This window comes from Penaeus chinensis, chromosome 14 (assembly GCF_019202785.1).
Source record: "Penaeus chinensis breed Huanghai No. 1 chromosome 14, ASM1920278v2, whole genome shotgun sequence".
Classification (NCBI taxonomy): domain Eukaryota; kingdom Metazoa; phylum Arthropoda; class Malacostraca; order Decapoda; family Penaeidae; genus Penaeus; species Penaeus chinensis.
This window is the reverse complement of record NC_061832.1, coordinates 23,740,473-23,745,472: the sequence shown is the minus strand read 5'-3', so window position 1 is coordinate 23,745,472 and position 5,000 is coordinate 23,740,473. Positions and strand designations below refer to the sequence as shown.

At 51.4% G+C, this 5,000-nt stretch overlaps 1 protein-coding gene across 2 annotated transcripts in view; it reads left to right on the top strand.

The window, feature by feature from the left end:
* Window positions 1-5,000, top strand: part of LOC125032012 — a 90,680-nt gene that overhangs the window by 25,204 nt on the left and 60,476 nt on the right. The gene's annotated exons all lie outside the window — the stretch shown is intronic.

Here is a 5,000-nt window from a genome sequence, read left to right as displayed (position 1 = left end):
TGGAAGGAGCTCCTCGAGACTAAATACAAAAGCAGGAGCATGTTAGCAGCGAAAAGCTTTCTTTCCCTCTGTCGTCCGCCTGCCCAAGCACACAGTCTTCTCTCAGCTCTAATTCATACCAGCTGTGTTCTTCTCTTTCTCCTCCATCTTCTTATCCTCAGTCTCAGCCTCAGCCTCGGCCGCTTTCGCTTGTCTCTCCTCTTCCTCCTCCTTTCCCCTTTTCCTTCTACACCATCATTCTCCTTCCCCTTTGTTTTTTTTATCGTTTCCCCCCCTTCATCTCCCCTTTCCTCTTCCCCCCCCTTCTGTCCGTCTACTCCTTCTATTCCTGTCATTCACCCCTTCTCCTCCCTTTCCTCCTCGGTTTCCTCCTTCATTCCTCTTCCCTTTCCTCCTATATTCTCTTAACCCTCTCTTCCCCCATCCCCCTCCCATCTCTCGCTCCTCCCCCTCTCTCTCTCGTCCCTCTCCCTTCCCTTCCCTCCTTCATATTCTCTCTCCCCCCCCCTCTCTCTCTCCCTTCCCTCGCTCATTCCCACCCCCTTCCCTTCTTCATTTTCTTTCCCCTCGCTTCCCCCCCTCTCTCCCTTTCCCTTTCCTCGTTTTTCCCTCTCCCTTCCCTTCCCCTCTCCATTTTCTTTCCCCTCTCCCCCCCTCCCTTTCCCTTTCCTCGCTCTCTCATTCCCTTCCTGCCTCCATTTTCTCTCCCCCCCCCCTCTCTCTCGCTCCTCTCTCCCCTCTCTCTCCCTTCCCTCCTCCATTTTCTCTACCCCTACCCTTCCCTCCTCCATTTTCTCTCCTCTCCCCCTCTCCCCCCTCCTCTCTCTCTCCCTTCCCTCCTCCGCTCCCTCTCTCTCCCTTCCCTCCTCCTTCTCTCTCTCTCCCTTCCCTCCTCCATTTTCTCGCCCCCCCCTCTCTCCCTTCCCTCTCCCTTCCCTCCCCCTCTACCCACCCCCTCTACCCACCCCCCTCCCCATCGTTCCCGGGCGCCGCGTGGTGTGGAGGCGCTGTTTTTGCCAAGTCCTCGCCCAGTAACTTACATATTTCGCCGAGTGCCCCGAGCGGCTGGCGTGTCTCGGTCGGGGCTGTTTATGTCACGTGGGTTTATTTTAGGGCCTTTCCGTTACGCCCGATTTATGCTGGCTGCGGCTGACGGAGGCGCCCTTAAGGGGGACCTCCGCTCTGGGATTACGCCCGTCATGTGCGGGAGGCAGCGAGTCCGGGATTTGGGTCATCCTCATGCGCACACGTGCGAGAAAACGTACATGTACACGTACACTGGCGAGCATACGCTCACACACATGTGTATGTTTTGTGCTTATGCAATCTTCTTCTAGCCTATCTCTCTTTTCTCTTCTCTCTCTCTCTTCTCTATCTATCTATCTATCTATCTATCTATCTATCTATCTATCTATCTATCTAGATCTATCTTTCATCCTGCTTCTCTTCTTTCCCTTTCCTCCTTCTCCCCTTCCCCCTCCCCCTTCCCTCTTCCCTTCTCTCTCCTCCCTCCTCCCCCTTCATTCTCCTCTCTCCTCCCTCCTCCTTCCTCCTCCTCCTCCCTCCTCCTTCCCTCCCCTTCCCTCATCCCTCCCTCCTCTTCCTTCCCTCATCCCTCCCTCGTCTTCCCTCCCTCCCTCCTCTTCCCTCCCTCCCTCCTCTTCCCTCCTTCCCTCCTCTTCCCTCCTCTTCCCTCCTTCCCTCCTCTTCCCTCCTTCCCTCCTCTTCCCTCCTTCCCTCCCTCACTCCCTCTCTCTCCTTCTCCCTCTCCCTCTCCCTCTCCCTTCCACCCTCTCGCACATGTCCGCGGCTATACCATGCATTTAATGTTTTTGTCAAGATGTATGAGCTACTGCCTACGCAATAGAGCGTAGCATATAATCTTACATGACTTTAAGGTGTAGGGAGCAGGCAAGATGTTTGCTTATACACCCAGCGTGCCAGTATGCCCTGCGTGCCCGTATGCCTGATATGCTAGTATACCCACCATGCAAGGGTGCCCGGTATGCTAGTATTTCCCGCACGTTTGCACCACGGTCTGGCTTCCCGTTGCGCTGTGCAATGGCATGTAACTCATTGCAACTAATGATTGTCAGTTCAGTTGTTGGGAAATTTATACTTTATGGGTTTGTGGGTTTTCGCTAACACGGACCGCTAAATTCACCTGTCACCGAACGCGTGAGTGAATGAAAAATGTTGTTCGCCTCAAATTGGCCAGGGCAGGCGCGGCTGTCATTTAGGGTCCGTGTGCTGGACGTTATTAATGAATGGAATAGCGCGTTCATCACTCAGACATACGCATACGCAACGAATGAACGTACTGTAGATACGCATGTGTGCATACTGAAGCGCATGTACGTACGTTTACTGAAACACATACATACTGAAACGCATGCACACACGCATACTGAAGGGTATACATACATACTGAAACATACACATATATACTGAAACAGATGCACACATACTGAAACATACACACATGCCGAAACACATACACACATACTGAAATACACACGCGTACTGAAACACCCACACTGAAATTCACACCTACGCACCCCCCCCACCCACACCCACACACACTCTCTCGCGAAAGCTAAGGGTTTGGTAAGTCATTATGACGTGCAGTGGAGTTTGTTCAGGCAGGGGCATGTAGTAAGTGATACGCGATACACCACAGGGAATTGAAAACATTCCTCCGCAGAGACACCTGTTTAGATTATCTGGCGGAGGCTCAGACGGGCGAGTGGGTGAGATTCGTAACGGGTACCTCGCCATCGCGGCATGGACGTCCCTATCGCAACGAAGCGGCGGTAAGGCATGTCACGTAGGCAGGGGAAGGAATGCTGCCCGTTCTGTGCTGGGTGGCGGGGCGTCGAGTCTAGAAGCTCGAGGTAGAGGTTCTGAGGACGGTGAACAAGGGAAGCGAGGATGGCAGGGCGAGGATGGCAGGGCAAGTCTGTGATGGCAATACCATAGTCATGTCTCTTGGCCGACGCTGCCACTTCAAGCCAGGCACAAGGATGAGGGGCAGGGGGATAGAGGGTGGGAGAAGGGGATGGAGGGCTCCAGGCGGGAGGAAAGGAGGGAAGAGGAGAGGGAGGCTAACGTACTGCGGAGGGGACGGTGAGTCGGTGAGTGAGGTCTTAAAGGGGAGGGGAGATCGCCCCAAGAGCTGGAGAAAGGGTGGGCGCCTTTGAAACAGCTGAGAGCGGCAGTTAGCATGTCTTTTAGCCTGGCAGAAGAAGCCGCACTCACGTGTTCAGTGTGCTCAGGGGATGTTCGCCGACGGGTGACTGATGAGGCTCAGACAGGCGCGAGATAAGTTAGAATGGCGGACCTATTCGCATTATGCACACAAGATGCATAATGGATGCGCTGTATTGTAATGTTGTTGGCCGGCATTAGGTTTGGCCCGCAGCGCGAATCGATGTAACAGAGCCAACAAGTGACGTAGCGTAGTCTAATGGACAAGTGTAAACACTGGCGTCGAGGAGCCAGTCTCCCTCCCCGCGGCCTCCTCGTCCCCTCCCACCTTGAGGAAGAGGGCGCCCGCCCGCCCGCCCGGACACCAGGGCTAGCGAAGCAGGACTAACAGGTTGAGGCGCGAGGCAGCATCACTGAGGGAAGATAGAGGAACTCTAGGCGGGCTCGCTTTAAGTTGTATTCATTTCCATCGAACAGATATCGCTCTGCTTAGTTTTCCTCGGCGATAGAACAATGGATGTACATAGGCCTATAGAGAGACACTTGAAAGGACAAGACCCCAAAAAAAAAAAAAAAAAAAAAAAAAAGATTAATTGAGAATATCGACAGACATGTTAAAAAAAGGACAAAGACAAAAGAAGGCGGTGAAAAATCGCGGCTCGGAAGTCGGCCAGGATGGATGAGGGCTTCGCAGACACCGCCCGGGAGGACGGCCGTCGCACGCCGAGGGGAGTGCCAGGCGGGGAAATAGATCTAGCGGAAACGCCCACTGGAGGAGGGAACGGAGGGAGGGCCAGAGATAAATGGACGACGGAAGGGATCCGGAGAGAGATCGGAGTTTGGCGAGAGACTCAGACGAAGAGATCGCTCAAATGCATACTCGCTTGTAATGTTGGAAGAGGATGGAGGAGAAAAGCGATGGAAAGGAGGAGGGAGGGAGAGGAATAAGAAGAAAAGTTTAAAGGTAGAGAGAGGGAGGAGGACGAAATATATAGGAGGGAAAGGGGAAGGCAGGAGAGGGATAAATAATGCGGAAAAGAACGCATCTCCTTTATATCTAAAGTTGCGTCTCCCTAATTTCACCCGATAAAAGGCACTGGTTGCACTGAAAGTATCCGCCGCTGTTGCACGTAGCCTAATACGGGAGCCATTTGTGAATATGGTTCATATAGATAATAAAGATAATAGAGCCAGGTATTGAACTCGATGGGGAGTATCTCTATAGTAGCGTTGTATTCGATATTTATCCCGGATAAAGAAAATTTTAGTATAATCTTAGTATAATGATTTTATCCCGTCACATATTCAGTTATGAAATGCTTCAGCGGATACACTGCAGGAATAAACGGACCCTTGAGAGCGCAGGCTAACTGTCACCATAATTTCTCGCGCCTTGTACAGCACAATGGATGTGATACAACTTCAGAAACTGGAGGTAACTAGAGAGGGAAGCCTGGAAAGAGATCCTCCTTTTTTTTTTTTTTTTTCTTTTTTAGTCGCTATCAGCATTCCGCTTATCAGTGTTGTGTTATATCGGTAATCGGACTTCTTAATAAGCGACTGTTCGTGATATTTGGCCGCTGCTTGAAATCGGAATCGGATTCTCTTACGTCCTGATTACGATTTTGTTTCGGTTGAAGAAGAGTGTTTACGGGATTGGGTATCGTATTTTTTCTACCTGTCCTTGTTTTAGTTTTGAATTTCACTGAAAGGACTGTCGCCATTGTTCTTCCTCTTTTTTTTCTCTCTCTTCCGATTCTTTTTTCTTTTATTGTCATTATTATTATTTGGAT